Source organism: Hyperolius riggenbachi, chromosome 10, assembly GCF_040937935.1.
Source record: "Hyperolius riggenbachi isolate aHypRig1 chromosome 10, aHypRig1.pri, whole genome shotgun sequence".
Taxonomy (NCBI): Eukaryota; Metazoa; Chordata; class Amphibia; order Anura; family Hyperoliidae; genus Hyperolius; species Hyperolius riggenbachi.
The window spans coordinates 138,054,090-138,071,137 of record NC_090655.1 but is presented as its reverse complement, the minus strand read 5'-3'; the positions used below and the strand labels follow the sequence as shown (position 1 = coordinate 138,071,137).

At 42.5% G+C, this 17,048-nt stretch overlaps 1 protein-coding gene across 14 annotated transcripts in view; it reads left to right on the top strand.

Annotated features, from left to right (window-relative positions):
* The window catches only part of LOC137536207 (leukocyte tyrosine kinase receptor-like), a 522,796-nt gene that overhangs the window by 279,424 nt on the left and 226,324 nt on the right, over positions 1–17,048 (top strand). For 2 of the 14 annotated variants that reach the window (XM_068258317.1, XM_068258318.1), the window contains 2 exons: positions 7,719–7,755; positions 8,741–8,947. The exons of 11 other annotated variants lie outside the window; for them this stretch is intronic. The gene's annotated coding sequence lies outside the window, so the exon portion shown is untranslated. Of the gene's footprint in view, positions 1–7,718; positions 7,756–8,740; positions 8,948–17,048 lie in introns of those variants that run through there. One more of the 14 variants, XM_068258320.1, reaches the window with a different exon arrangement.

The following is a 17,048-nucleotide window of genomic DNA, read 5'->3' as shown; positions in this document are numbered from 1 at the left end:
GTCACCCCCTAGCACACCTACCCATCAGATCAGGCCCTAATTTGCCCCGTGTGGGCTCCTGATCACTCGGCCAAACCCTCAGATCCCCATCAGACCCCCTTCCGATCACCTCCCCAGTCCATTGATTGCATCTATTTTCCCCTCTAACCACCCCCTGAGACACCCATCAATCACCTCCTGTCACCCCCTAGCACTCCTATCCATCAGATCAGGCCCAATACAACCTGTTATCTAAAAGGCCACCCTGCTTATGACCGGTTGCACAAAATTCGCCCCCTCATAGACCACCTGTCATCAAAATTTGCAGATGCTTATGCCCCTGAACAGTCATTTTGAGACATTTGGTTTCCAGACTACTCACGGTTTTAGGCCCGTAAAATGCCAGGGCGGAATAGGAACCCCACAAGTGACCCCATTTTAGAAAAAAGACACCCCAAGGTATTCTGTTAGGTGTATGACGAGTTCATAGATTTTATTTTTTGTCAAAAGTTAGCGGAAATTGATTTTTATTGTTTTTTTTTTTCACAAAGTGTCATTTTTCACTAACTTGTGACAAAAAATAAAATCTTCTATGAACTCGCCATACACCTAACGGAATACCTTGGGGTGTCTTCTTTCTAAAATGGGGTCACTTGTGGGGTTCCTATACTGCCCTGGCATTTTAGGGGCCCTAAACCGTGAGGAGTAGTCTAGAAAACAAATGCCTCAAAATGACCTGTGAATAGGACGTTGGGCCCCTTAGCGCAGTTAGGGTGCAAAAAAGTGTCACACATGTGGTACCGCCGTACTCAGGAGAAGTAGTATAATGTGTTTTGGGGTGTATTTTTACACATACCCATGCTGGGTGGGAGAAATCTCTCTGTAAATGGACAATTGTGTGTAAAAAAAAAAATCAAACAATTGTCATTTACAGAGAGATTTCTCCCACCCAGCATGGGTATGTGTAAAAATACACCCCAAAACACATTATACTACTTCTCCTGAGTACGGCGGTACCACATGTGTGGCACTTTTTTACACCCTAAGTACGCTAAGGGGCCCAAAGTCCAATGAGTACCTTTAGGATTTCACAGGTCGTTTTGCGACATTTGGTTTCAAGACTACTCCTCACGGTTTAGGGCCCCTAAAATGCCAGGGCAGTATAGGAACCCCACAAATGACCCCATTCTAGAAAGAAGACACCCAAAGGTATTCCGTTAGGAGTATGGTGAGTTCATAGAAGATTTTATTTTTTGTCACAAGTTAGCGGAAAATGACACTTTGTGAAAAAAAACAATTAAAATCAATTTCCGCTAACTTGTGACAAAAAAATAAAAACTTCTATGAACTCACCATACTCCTAACGGAATACCTTGGGGTGTCTTCTTTCTAAAATGAGGTCATTAGTGGGGTTCCTATACTGCCCTGGCATTTTAGGGGCCCTAAACCGTGAGGAGTAGTCTTGAAACGAAATTTCTCAAAATGACCTGTGAAATCCTAAAGGTACTCATTGGACTTTGGGCCCCTTAGCGCAGTTAGGGTGCAAAAAAGTGCCACACATGTGGTATCGCCGTACTCGGGAGAAGTAGTATAATGTGTTTTGGGGTGTATTTTTACACATACCCATGCTAGGTGGGAGAAATACCTCTGTAAATGGACAATCTTGATTTTTTTTACACACAATTGTCCATTTACAGAGTTATTTCTCCCACCCAGCATGGGTATGTGTAAAAATACACCCCAAAACACATTGTACTACTTCTCCCGACTACGGGGATACCACATGTGTGGCACTTTTTTGCACCCCAACTGCGTTAAGGAGCCCAAAGTCCAATGAGTACCTTTAGGATTTTACAGGTCATTTTGAGAAATTTCGTTTCAAGACTTCTCCTCATGATTTAGGGCCCCTAAAATGCCAGGACAGTATAGGAACCCCACAAATGACTCCATTTTAGAAAGAAGACACCCCAAGGTATTCTGTTAGTAGTACGGTGAGTTCATAGAAGATTTTTTTTGTCACAAGTTAGCGGAAATTGATTTTTATTGGTTTTTTTTCACAAAGTGTCATTTTCCGCTAACTTGTGACAAAAAATAAAAACTTCTATGAACTCACCATACTCCTAACGGAATACCTTGGAGTGTCTTCCATCTAAAATAGGGTCATTTGGGGGGTTCCTGTACTGTCCTGGCATTTTAGGGGCCCTAAACCGTGAGGAGTAGTCTTGAAACGAAATTTCTCAAAATGACCTGTGAAATCCTAAAGGTACTCATTGGACTTTGGGTCCCTTAGCGCAGTTAGGGTGCAAAAAAGTGCCACACATGTGGTATCGCCATACTCAGGAGAAGTAGTATAATGTGTTTTGGGGTGTATTTTTACACATACCCATGCTGGGTGGGAGAAATCTCTCTGTAAATGGACAATTGTGTGTAAAAAAAAATCAAACAATTGTCATTTGCAGAGATATTTCTCCCACCCAGCATGGGTATGTGTAAAAATACACCCCAAAACACATTATACTACTTCTCCTGAGTACGGCAATACCACATGTGTGGCACTTTTTTGCAGCCTAACTGCGCTAAGGGGCCCAAAGTCCAATGAGCACCTTTAGGCTTTACAGGGGTGCTTACAATTTGGCACCCCCCAAAATGTCAGGACAGTAAACACACCCCACAAATGACCCCATTTTGGAAAGTAGACACTTCAAGGTATTCAGAGAGGAGCATAGTGAGTCCGTGGCAGGTTTCATTTTTTTTTGTCACAAGTTAGAAGAAATGGAAACTTTTTTTTTTTTTTGTCACAAAGTGTCATTTTCCGCTTACTTGTGACAAAAAATAATATCTTCTATGAACTCACTATGCCTCTCAGTGAACACTTTGGGATGTCTTCTTTCCAAAATAGGGTCATTTGGGGGGTATTTATACTATCCTGGAATTCTAGCCCCTCATGAAACATGACAGGTGGTCAGAAAAGGCAGAGATGCTGGAAAATGGGAAAATTCACTTTTTGCACCATAGTTTGTAAACGCTATAACTTTTACCCAAACCAATAAATATAGGCTGAATGCTTTTTTTTTTTTATCAAAAACATGTTTGTCCACATTTTTCGCGCTGCATGTATACAGAAATTTTACTTTATTTGAAAAATGTCAGCACAGAAAGTTAAAAAAATCATTTTTTTGCCAAAATTCATGTCTTTTTTGATGAATATAATAAAAAGTAAAAATCGCATCAGCAATCAAATAGCACCAAAAGAAAGCTTTATTAGTGAGAAGAAAAGGAGCCAAAATTCATTTAGGTGGTAGGTTGTATGAGCGAGCAATAAACCGTGAAAGCTGCAGTGGTCTGAATGGAAAAAAAGTGGCCGGTCCTTAGGGGTAGAAAGCCCTAGGTCCTCAAGTGGTTAAAAAGTGTGGTGGGACTCTAACAGGAACAAGGCAGAAGAGGTATAAAACTTCAGTAGGAGAGTCATTTTTGTGGAATGAACCCTTTCTAGCCAAGACAGTTGGAGGGAAGACCATTGGGCAATTAAAGAGGAGATATATTTATCTGTTAACTCCATTTTTAATCACTATATACCCTTGCCCCTTTATTACTGGACACCCTACGAGGAAGTATTCAAAGAACTCCTGTGCATAAAACACAGCAGTGGGCATGGTAATTGTAAATGAGGAGGAGTCAATGTTGCCTCTCAATCTTGCCCCTGTCAGCTACCCCCCCCCCCCGGGTACCTTGCAAATATACTCCCCCCCCCCCCCCTTAGCTGACAGCTATATGAGCTGGTGAATAGAACAGAGAGAGATGCCTACACTTCTGGAGTTTCTTTTCATTACCAGCTCCTATACCCAGTTTGTGTGTGTGTGTGTGTGTATTGATGGAGGGGGAGGTAGGGCCAGGTGGCAATATAGCTCTGTAGTGGAGCATTCCTCTGTTTTTCCCTTGCTTTACACTTAACTGGCCACGGACGTAACAAATTGTGCCTGCCTTTTTTCCTGAATGAGCCCTGTATTCTAATGGGCATGCACAGACCTTACTCGTGCATGCCCAGCCTGGATATCTGCTTGTCCATACTTCCAAAAGAAGCTTATTCAACTTGCATTGATCATGTGCCAAATCAGTGGGCTCAACACCAATTGGGGAAGCCTCTGGACCAGAGAAGTATAATTGTTTTGTTCACTGTAGGTGTCCTTTTACACTATGTGCACCACCACATTGCATAAAGTCACTGCATCCCATTGAAAGAGCAGTGATAGCTCTATGGACCTATCACAGTGATCGAATGCAACATGGTTGGTCCCAGCGGGGTAACGCGCTGCATGCAGTGTGTTATAAGATGATTTGTGCATATATCCCGGAACTGAGGCATGGTTTCAATGGGAAGAATGCCTCACTGATTTCGTTGTACCATGTCCGTAACGCACGGTGCAACTTCTCGAGTGTGGTGTGTTTCACCGATTACAGATCGCACCAAATAAAATGTAAAGCAGCCTAAAACTCAAGGAAGTGAGTATTATTATACCTCTACTGTGCCCATAAACCTGCAGCAGTGTGGACCTAGATAACTCCTGGTCAGGGCCAGTTCCTGTAATAATAAGGCCCTCGGGAAAAAATAACCTAGGGGCCCCCCAACAGACACCCACCCAACCAAAAAGCTGCCTTAGGGACCCTTTGTTGCAGCCAAAATTTCCCTCCAAAGCCATTGAGCTGACTGTTGATCCCCTCCTTCCTCCCCAATCACCACCTTACTTAACTATTGCTCCCCGGGGCCTCTGCAGAGTCTTTGGCAGAGTAGCATCTCATCTGTCCTGGCAAGTGCACTCTTCTGAAAGTCTGTATCTTCTGCACTCCCTGACTTCATCCTCGCAGGGTTGCCTATCCTCCGGGATATTATTACATAATAACATGCCCCGGGTCACTGAGAAGATGCCACCAGCAGTGGATTAAGACGGGAGTGCAAGGAGCCACAGACTGAAAGAGGAGTGTGCTTGCCAGCACAGATAAGACAATACTCTCCCAAATACTCTGCTAGGCCTCAAGGAGCAACAGTTAAGTTGGGAGGGGGAAACATCTTGGGGGCCCCTACAGACTCTGGGGCCCTGGAACAATTGCTGCTATTGCCTCTATAGTAGTGCCAGCCTTGAACCTGGTGATTTTGCCACTCAGTTCCTCCTGTATACATTTTGGGAGCTTCGTTTTCAAGGACATTCCAATCTACACAAGGGCTTGTGGAGGTAGAATGAATAAGTACCAGGACCATATCCTCCAACCATGGGGTCTGATGTAGAGAGGATTAATGGCAGTCATTTCCCCTACTGTAAGTCCTAGGGAAGGGTAGGTGAGTAGCAGCCCAGGCTTTGCATAAAAAAACTGGTAAAACGCTTGTCTAATATTCACCCCTTCTGTAGAAATGCTACAGTAACACATAGCAGCTCAGGATGAAAATGCTATAAATGATTTCTGTACTATGAAGATAATGCAGACATCACTAGCAAGATGGCAGCTCCCTTGCTGGCAAAATAACCTGCAGAAATCCACTATAAGAAAGAAGTAACACTGAAAATATACTGTGTCGGGCATGTGGTTACTTCTAGATGCAGATAATGTCACATTTATTCAAAGTAAACCTTAAGTAAAGGTTTGCTTTAAAATTGATATCATTGGTCATCAAAGTATAGCAGCCGTGAAGTTACTTCCAGCCAAAAAATGAGCATATTCAGCATGTATTAACAGTGATTTAGACCTAATAAAGAATTTTGCATATTACACCGCTGTGTTTTACAAGGGACGCTGGTGCCTCCTGTTATTTGGCTACTAGAGAGCTAAGAAACGGTAATATTAGCGAGCAAAATTTAAGGACCAAATTAAGGCAAGAGTCGCTGTTCCCTAAGGTTTTATTGCATGGAGATTCATGAGTCGGATGCGTTAGTTGAAGTGAATTTGCAGTACTTTTATCACGTTGATAGCTGAGATAGATTTTGTTTCCTACGGTATCTTAAAGACTTTTAATTAAATTGGGAGAACATTATCTAGACTGGAGCCCCGCTGCTGCCTCTCTGTTCTGCACTCTGATTCATTACCCGACATTACTTTTTCATTTTAAAATAATCCTTAAAGACCTTCTCGCCAGCAGATTAAACATCTAATATGTCATAAATAAACTCATCCTGCACTTTTCCATCACAAGCGTCTCCACAATAGGATTTGCTATAATACTTAATGTAGCAAATAAGCAGTTTGCTTAATGCAGTCATTTTCCATTTTTATCATTTGACAGAGCCGGTTATATTCTACGGACGTGATGATCCAGACACTGTTTCACTCTGGAGGCTTTCTAAATAAAATTAAAAAAAAACCTCTTTTCAAATACACAATTATAACTTAGTGATTGTGATGTCCTGTAGTATATGATTACCATTGTACTACTTTTTAAAACATTACGTTTTAATGCTCTGCATACAGATTTGTGAAAGGAGTGATGCCACAGTTCAGTGCTCAGCTGCTTAGTCAATGAAGGTAAAACAGAATGAATGCTAATAGAAAAGAGAGATGAGGTGACTTTCTCTCTACACCTCAAATGCAATGCTGAGGTAATTACAATTAGGAGATTGGGAGCACCCTTTGTGAGGGAGTGTGAATTGGGGGGTATTTTTGCCTTCGCTCTTGCAAAGCAATGACACCCAAAACCAAAGTGTGGGATGGGTTTATGGTCCACATCTACATTGTATTTGGTTGTCTCTCAGGCAACCTTATCTTGTAAGTATGATTCTGCAGTTCTAGCTCCTGCTAATTACTAACATACTACACCATAAGTTGCTCTCAGTGTCTCCCCAATTTGAACTACGCATAGAAGCAATCTTTCAATCAGATTTAAATATGTCCTAGGCCAAAGAGTTGTCTAAGGATGTCAGCGACAAGATTGTAGACCTGCAGAAGACTACACTGAGCTACAAAAATATTGCTAAGCAGCTTGGTGAGAAGGTGACAACAGTTGGCATGATTATTTGCAAATAGAAAAATACGAAATAACTGTCAAACTCACCTTGTAGAGCCACAATGATTATGAGAGCAGTGATGAAGGAGCCCAGAACTACACAAACAGAACTTGTCAATGATCTAAGGGCAGCTGTGACCATAGTCATCAATAAAACAATTGGTAACACACTTTGCTGTGAAGGTCCAAATCTTGCAGCGCTTGAAATAGGCCCCTACTCAAGACAGCACATGTACAGCCCTGTCTGTAGTTTGCCAATGCACATCTAAATGATCCAGAGGATAACTGGGTAAAAGTGTTGTGGTAACATGAGACCAAAATAGAGCTTTTTGGCATCAACTCAACCCACCTTGTTTGAAGGAGAAATGCTGCCTATGACACCAACAACACCATCCCTACCGTAAAACATGGAGAGAGGGACAAAATGATGCTCTGTGGGTGTTCTCTGCTAAGGGGATAGGGTACTTTCATCGCATTGAAGTGAAATCACCCATCAAACCATCAAATTGTGGCTACAAATAACGGGTATGAAGCTCTTTATTTATAGCCCCTATTAGCAAAAAAGAACAAAAATATTGGTGAAAAGGGATGGGGGGGGGGGGGGGTGTTAAAGTGTACCCAAGGCGACATGTGACATGATGAGATAAACATGTGTATGTACAGTACAAAACATAATAATCACCAGGCCGTTTGACTTGTTTTATTTGCTGCCTGAAAAGCAAGTTACAGTCATAAAAACTTTTTCTTGCAGAATACAACTTCTGAGCTCAGGGGAGAGAGATGAAAAGGTCAGTAATTCATGTATTTTAAGCCTGGGACACTTGATAGACTGTCACTGATTAGAGACAGTAAAACATTCAACCTACGTTTTAATTGTTTAAGAAGAGAAGTCATTTTTAGGAATAGGAGGATAAATATAATTGTTTACCCCATTAGTTTATTTTCACTTCGGGTTCACTTTAAGGTTAGGCCCCACCAGGTGAGTTTTAGGGTTAGACTGCACTGGGGGGCTTAGTGTAAGGCATTATCAGGAGAGTTTTAGGATTAGGAAGTGCTAGGGGTGTCCTTAGTATTAGGCACCACCAGGGGGATTTTAGGGTTAGCCACCACCAGGGGATCAGTTAGTGTTGGGCATCGAAAGGGAGGGCTAGTGTTAGGATAAGGTTAGGTTGTAGTAAAATATTGGTAAACTTTACCAATATTGTACTAGCAGCAATCTCTGGTGCCCTCTTTACCGGAGGTCTTTTTTTTACATGTATGCACTTATACACGGTACATTCTTTTTTGACTGTCATACTTTATGTTCCTTAGGTCTTTGTACAATTATTAATGTGTATTCTGTGCCCTACATACTTTTATTTAGAAAGCTAAAATAATCTTAGATTAGAATAAATGTGCAGTTAATGGAGTCGAGCGATAGTGTGCGATCAGTAGGTACAAAAGTGTTTGCTAATAGAATTCTTGGTTCCGTACTGCTCCTGGACGACAAAAGCAGCATCTTAACAAATTCTGATGGCTGTCATCCAGACCTATAAAATCCCAAAACGAAGGTTCTTCCAAGGTGAAAAGGGCTCAGTAAATGTAATAACTAGCAATGCGTTTGTGATCTTTTGTTCCCTTAGATAGAAACTTCCCAAAAAAAAAAAAAGCTATTTCATATGTTTTCTTGTACCCGTCTTTTGATTCCAGACTTGGCATTGTCATTTTAAATACAAGCAGCCCAGAAATAATGTGTTTCTAACTTGGTCTTTTGCTGTAACTTTTCACATTCAGTATTTCTACAATTCCACGATGTGCCAGAGCGATGAATTGGAACTATTGGACCATTATTGATTTTAAGTGCCAGCCTCAAAGGAGGGCCAGGAAGAAGTATACTAAATACAACTATGTTTTCTGCATTGATGTTCCAGTTATAGTGCTGACATACACATAAATCTGTGCACACATAATAGAACAGATGTCCCTTATCAAGCTCTGCCACTTCCACAGCACAGACCTGGGAATACGGCAAATAAAAGTTTTTGACACATTTCAAACTTCATAATAATTTCTTGTAGAGAAACGTCTTTAGGAAACCTGCAGTTATTTTATGCTTTTGTACCTGTTCCTTGGAAAGGCAGGAGTCAGTCTAAAGCAAGCTGATAACAAGTACTACGGAATAATAAAGTAGACTGTCCATCCATATAGTGTAGGTGATTCAAAATATATTGGAATAGAATATAAAGCGGTATTGAAACAAGTCACTTGATCATATGAAATCTCTACACAACAAAACTGGAAATCTGTCCTTTGTATTGTATTAAACCCAATTACTTTAGTTCATATTAAAATACACTGTATAGAGTCTATATTCATGAAAGGTCTTTCAAGGATATAGTCAAAGACTTGGCTATTACATTGACATTGCAATACCTGGGTAAGTATTATTTTTAACTAATGTCACTGACATAGCACAGGAGATTAACTTGTAGAAAAATGTCTTTGCCATTACACATATGTCATAAAACCATTCATACATAACAGATTCACATAAAATGTGAAAATGACACTGTTAGGCAAGGCATTGAAAGAACACCTTTGAGATGTACATGGAGGAAAAGGATATGGACTTGTCTCTCATTGTTGAAGTACAAAAGTGTGGTATGGACAGCGCATGGCAATACTACCATTACTACTGGCAGCGTGTACCAAGAGCTATGCCATTATCGCAACCCACAGTACTTGAGTAGCATGACTTAAGTACTTACGTACTTAGTAGCACTCATTACCACAATCGGCGTGCTACTCGAATACCGTGGGTTACACGGTAGTGTAACTCGTTGTGCACACTGCTGGTAGTGATGGTAATATCTTCATGTGCACAGGCGGCACTACACTGGGGCATGCTGGGACACTGACCCCCGTGGGAATCACTGTGTTCCCCTGAGTGACAACCCCCTCCCCCCACTAAGCAACATATAACTGTTTCCAGTCTTCAGCAGTGTACAGCGAACAGGATAACGTCTGTAAAAAAAAACTCTCCATGTTAGCCTGAGTCTATGTAGGCATTAAGTAAACCAAGGGTCTTATCTATTTGCCATAAATACCTCACAATCCTTGCAAGATCCCTTGTAATTAAGGTATCTGGATGACACTTATATTTGCAGAAAAATATCTCTACCGCTTTCTGATTGTTCTAACATGTCAGTCATGACAGTCAATGGGGATATAATCTGAAGAAGGCATGCAAGCTGAAAGCCTGATTCAAAACTTCCTGTCTGTAAAATACAAGCTCTAGTCTTAAAGGGGCACTGATTCCAAAGGGGTACCAGTGCCCCAACGTGCCCCAGTGTAGCGCTGCCCATGGAGTAGACTAGAATAAAGCAGACAAGGCTCCATATGAAATTCGTTTTTCCTTCAGAGTTTTTCTCCTAGGTAATATTTTCACACCTTGCCAATAAAATGCCCTTTAAACCACCAGTAAGCAAGAAAATATTCAGAATAATTTTGACAGTACTTTACCTACTTTTGGTACTTTCTCGATTGTGCAGTGCTGAAATGTTATTTTAAAGAGAAGATGAAAAATTATCTCCAAGGAGAAAACTCAGGAGAAAAAGTAAATTGCATATGGGCCAAGGAGTGCTAACAGTGGCTGTATGATAATGATATAAGGACTACAACGACAGATCCCACCCTGGGTAGAGGCTGAAGCTTTTTTCAGCATACACGCTTGTGTCCCTCTAATTGGCTGAAGAATAAGGGAAAACTTGCATCCTGACACGAGGTTATGAGTTCGCACCCAGTCCCTGACCATTAAGAGGGACACAGGCATGCATGCTGAAAAACGCCATTTGATTTAAAATATATTGTGTAAGTAAATGTCTAGTATTGGGTGCAGACATATTTATTAGTTTACAAAGTCTTATAGATTTAAAGTAACTAAAGTCACCTATGTTTTAGAGTGCCATGTTTTGGCTGCAGTGAATAGTAAATATTACAAACTCCTTTGTTGCTTTTCATCGCAAACCGGCAACAACGAACTACAAGAGTCTGCCAACTTGGTGCCTAAGCGGTTAATGTACACTGATGATTAAATTTAATGAGCCTATTAGGCCCTAATATCATGTCCAGCTTTTAAATTATTTATTTCTTGATGGTAGCAATTATTACACTATTAACCTTCCTGGCGGTAACCCCGAACGGGGTAAGCCGCGCAGGAGCTTTTCTCAGGCCCTGCTGGGCAGATTTGCGTAATTTTTTTTCTTTGCTGAACGCAGCTAGCACTTTGCTAGCTGCGTCAGCACCCCGATCGCCGCCGCCCCGCGCCGATTCGCCGCTATCCGCATCGCCGCAGAGCCCCCCCCCCTAGACCCCTGCGCTGCCTGGCCTCTCAGCGCCAGGCAGCGCTAAGGGGTGGATCGGAACTCCCTTAGACGTCACGACATCCATGACGTCGGTGACGTCATCCCGCCATTCCTTGAACGGGATTTCCTGATCGCCTATCGCCGGAGCGGCTATCATGTAGCGAGCCCTAGGCTCGCTACATGATTTTAAAAAATAAAAAAAACTACAGCGCTGCCCCCTGGCGGTTTTTAATAGACCGCCAGGAGGGTTAAAGCAGTTATTGCATTATATTATACTGTATATTATTACTACTTATGCAGCAGGCTGGTGGTGTGGATAGCACTCTTGCCTAGCAGTGCTAGGGTACCTAGTTTAAGTCTAGGCCAGGGCAGTATCTTCATGAAGTTTGTATACTCACCCCATGTTTTGTGGGTTTCCTCTTGGTACTCTTGTTTCCGCACACAAAGACATAGGTAAATTGTAAATAAAGAAGGAAGAGAAGACACCGAAAGCCTAATATAGTGTAGTAAGTACTGAACAATGTGGAAATGACAGAGTAAGCATATAGAAATTATACTCACAAACCAGGGTTACCTCTCAGGCAACCACTGTAAAAGCAGGTAGAGAGATTAGACCTGTCCCCACTCAGGAAGAAATCACTCTCTGTGGACTGGAACAAAGGGTGAAGCACCCCTCCACCATGGGGTGGACTTAGTAGATCTTAGAGAAAAGAAAAGAGGCGCCAATAGAGTAAAATCAGTTAAAAACTTAAAATTTTACAGGAGGCAGTGATGGACTTACCACATCCTGATAGATACAGACAAAGGTTGAAGTTGTATCAACACAAAATGTATTTGTACACCCCAAGAATCCATGCAACGCATTTCGCAGACATGAACCTGCTTCATCATGCAGTGAGGGGGGGGGGGGGGGGCGAATACAACACAGTACATCTAAGTTTCAGCCAGACGCCTCTGTCCACTTCAACCTTTGTCTGTGTCTATCAGGAGGAGTCCTATAAAATGTTAAGTATTTAACTGTTTTTACTCTATTGGTGCCTCTGTTCTTTTTTCTATGACATAGGTAGATTGGCTCCCACATCAAAAAATTGCCTTAAGCTCAACACACACCATACAATCTTGGTTGTACAGATTTACCAAATCTATGTAGTATAAGGGCCAACAGATTGAAAATACTTCAAATGATTGATTGGATAAGCTCTTATACTACATGAAAGTGGTAAGATTGAACAACCAATATTGTATGGTGTGTGTTGAGCCTTAGACTGTAATAGGAGCATTTAGACAGTGACTGACCATGGTAGGGATTAGATTGTGAACTCCTCTGAGGGACAGGTAGTAATTTGACTAAATACACTATGTGAAAGCACTGTAAAAGGTGTCAGCACTATATGACTACGCAATAATAATATTATTGTTTAGGATGGGGGCAGTTACTATATTTATATATTTTACCTTGCTTACTGCTCTATGAAGTTAGAGTGCCCATGTGAACTGGCTACTCACCTCTTCCCAGTTATATAAACTTTCAAGATCCTACAATCAGGATTGGATGGTGCTGTTACATGACATTACTATGGGTGTCAACTGTTAGACCAGCGTAGGCTGTTATGCTGAGCATACACGGGTCATTCCGGCGGCCGATTAGCTGCCGGATCGACCCCCGCTTGTCGGGCGTGCGCGCGGATCGATTCCCGCTCATCCCCGCCGGCGCTTCTTATCACCCGCTCGATTCGCCGCTATTGTCCGCCTGTGGGGATCGAGCACGGAATTGATCCCCGCGGTGATCGGACACGTCGGATATTATCAATTGAGCCATCAGGCTTGATAGATAATCCTCCCCTCGACGCCGTGTATGCCCAGCATTAGTGGGATTAGTGGGCAGAAGTGCTTTCTGCAACATATTGTTTGAATGCACTGTTGGATAACTTCAAATGGATGGAAGTGACAGAGCCACAACACCTGAATACTGTCATAGTGTGGGTAAAAGTCACTTCTCCGCCATATTATTTAAGTTTGTTGCTGAGTTATTCCAAATGTGAGTGTGTGTGTAAAGGAGGGGGGGAAGGAAAGAGGGCTCCAAAAAAATATCAGTATGGATATGGCCCTGGAGGACTGAGGTTCGACATCCGTGCTTTAACTACCGGTACCAAAGCCACATTAAATCTAAAATATTACATTATATCAGGTCCTCTATGCCTCTTGTGGTTCTGTTTTTGTAAGTTACCTATAATCTTTTAAATACTGCATCTACCAACATGAATTACTTATATACGAAAAGTAAGCGATTCAGGGATGTTGCCAAGCAATCTGCACTCCAGATGAAAAAAAACACAAAACAAAAAGTACATTTTTTTTTTTGTTCCAAAACAAAACCTTTTATTTATTTATTTGCATCTTTAGAGAATTTTAGACATTCATAGTTGAGTGCAAATTGAGATAGAAAGATTATTTTTTTTTTGTAACTTTAACCCCTTAACGACCACCTAATGCCGATAGGCGGCGGCGGATCGTTAGTGGTATAGCATGGAAACGGCCGCTCGATCAAGCGGCCTTTCCATGCCAGTTCACGGAGACTGTCTCCGTGAACAGCCGGAGAGCCGCCGATCGCGGCTCGCCAGCAAACTGTAAACAGGCGGGGAAGAAGTCCCCGCTGTTTACATCACACAGCGCTGCTGCGCAGCAGCGCCGTGACGTAGATCGCCGGCATATGATAGGCTGAAGCCTATCCTTCAATGCGCAGGACGGTAATCCGTCCTGCGCAGACCATGGAGGGAGAGGGAGGTAAGGGGAAGGAGGGAGCGCCGAAAACGCTGCGGAGGGGGGCTTTGAAGAGCAAACAGCCGGCGGTGATCAGGCCCCCCGAGCAGGACATCCCCCTAGTGGGGAAAAAAGGGGGGAAGTCTGATCGCCAAGGCTCAATCCTGATCGGTGCTGCGGGCTGGAGAGCCCACGCAGCACCGATCACTGCAGAAAGCCCTGGTCCTTAAGTGGTTAAAGGACACCTGAGCTGAAAATAACCTGATGAGATAAACAATTGTATCTACCTTCCTTCTCCTAAAACTTACTGTTTTTTTTTTAGATATTCCACAGTTTTATTTTATTTTTAAATCCACTTTTTAATTTTTTACTATTTCATTGTCTCTGCTCACTATATCACGTCACCTCGTGTATCCTTTAAAGTAGTCATCAGGTGAATTTAAAAAAAAGCTTTACTCACCTGGGGCTTTCTCCAGCCCCTAGCAGCCGACTGTCCCACGCTGTCACCTCCGCTCACCGCCGCTGTCCCGGTCTCCGTTCTCGGTCCGGAAGCCGACCCCGAGGTCGTCCACACTGCGCATGTGCGAACCGCCACTGTCAACCAAGCCCACGTTGTACGGGCTTACTGCGCAGGCGCAGAACTACAGAGGTGACAGCGTGGGACAGTCGCTGCTAGGGGCTGGAGAAAGCCCCAGGTGGGTAAAGCTTTTTTTTTTTTTTTTTTAAATTGATGATTTAGGACTCCTTTAAGGGTCCTTTCACACTATGTCCATTGCGTTGCAATGTACGATATCATGGAATCGCATTGAGATGCAATGATAATCCTATGAGGCTTTCACATTGAATGTGTTGCAGTGTGGTGGAATCCAACGGAGTAGCACAGCATGCTGTGCGTTAACCGGATAATGCGCGTGTTTACAGTAGCATTGACGTGTATTTTTAGTGGACTGTACACTTCACTGTATAGGCGCACTACACATCTAACACGCTGTGTAACTTTTCAGCAGCAATGGTATTACAACACAATGTGCACAGTGCAAAAGTACGCTAAATAGCAAAATTATTTGTATAGTCACTGTTGTTATAACAATTATATATTATTAATATAACAACAAAAATCAATAGCAATAGGGGATGCAGAGGTTGCGACCGCACCAGGGCCCTTGGGCCAGAGCAGACCACGATTTACATCACAGGAGCCTATAGGCACAGAGGTCCTGGCACCCTAGACTTTGCCCTCCATGAATCTACTAACACCCGCCGAACCACTCCACAAGTGAGCCAGCTGTCACTTCTCCCTTACGTTTCCTTGCCCATCGTAGGTAGCTTCAGGTGCTCCTTAGTATTAGGTAGCCAGAGTTATCCTCAGTAGTAAGTAGCTAGAGTTGGCCCAAGTATTAGATAGCTAGAGGTGCCCCCTCAAGTGAGATCTGGTCAGTGGAATAACGAGACCCAGGCGAGTAACCTCTCATTTACACTCTTATCCTAACTCTGCATAGGTAAGGAAATAGGGAGGCGAGTGAGCCGCCCCTCCATCATCATGCACCTGTAGGCACGTGCCTACAGTGCCTTATGGTAAATCCAGCCCTGGGCCCTGAGGGACCCTCCCTCAACCACAGTGTTAGCTCTCTATTGGTCCTGTGCTGCTACTAATCCATTCTATAGATTCTTTGAATAGTAGCAATCATTAACAAACTGTTCTCCATTCCCTTCTTGCACCTCTGAAACTGAGGTTGTCCTTGGCAGGTCTTGGTATCAATGTATACAGCGCTGGGGGGCCCAATGTAAAACTTTCACTGGGGCCCATAACTTCTTAGCTACGACACTGTTATGCATCTATGCTCATTGTCTTTTTCTGTTATCCTGCCGTTTTTGCAGAAATAAAGTCACTGCATTCGTTACTCCTATGGAGTCTGTGCATTCCTGAATGGCAACAAACACACAGTCTGCTCCCCAGATGGTAGTCTGTGAGCAAGGGAATGAAATTGGTACCCACTGCAGCAATGCTACAACTGGACCGCCACAAATCCCCAGCGTCATTTTACTCATTCTTTCCAGCATAATAACCATCTGTCAGTTTTAACCTCTGCAGTCTTTTTTTAGTGTCAAATCATGTACCAATTGATCACTGATTTTTCCCCTGCTGCGATATTCATAAAATAACAGTGGTATTGACTTGACTCTAGAAAAACCATGTGCCAAGATGAAATATGGACAGACACAGCAACTACTAAGTGCATGCCAAGGAACTGAGACTTTGGCAGGCAGGAGAAAGCTCAAGGGAAGTTCTGAAGAGGCGTGCTGTCAAATTAAGCCAAGTGCCCACTTACTCACTATCAGAATGAGAAATGTAGTTTGTTTAAAGAAGGGAGCAAAGCATCACCGCCTTTGACTCCCCTAACACATATTGACCCCATCTATTATTAATTTCTAGTTTGAAAGAAATGGAAGGCAAAGTAGGCCGTAGTAAGGGAGGCAGTTTAAAAATAAAATTGTTTTATGATCAGCATACAGCATATGTTACTAGAGTTTCTGTGGGATTTGAAATAAAAACCAGTTATTTTGTTATTTTATTACCATGCATACGTTTCACAAATTTATATAAGATTGTGGGCTCCAGGCACAAATAAATCTACACTGCTGCCTTGCGGAACATCACATAAAATGCTGCAGGCAGTTCTATATATAAATCCTTGTACTGTACATGTGGCACAGTGCTGCGCTGAACACAAATTCTACCGTAACTAGATCCACCTTTATATTGGGGGACATGTATTATAAAATATGAATACAGAATAGGATCTATTTCATAACAATGCCTGGAACTTTTGTGCATAGTTTATGATAAGATGACATTCCTTCCAGAAAGCAAATCACCAATGAAGAACTCCGTGCTGCTCCAAAAAATAAACAGAATATCGTTATAAAATAACAGTTCTGAAGTGGCTAAATACAGGCAGCACTTTTACCTATTTCCC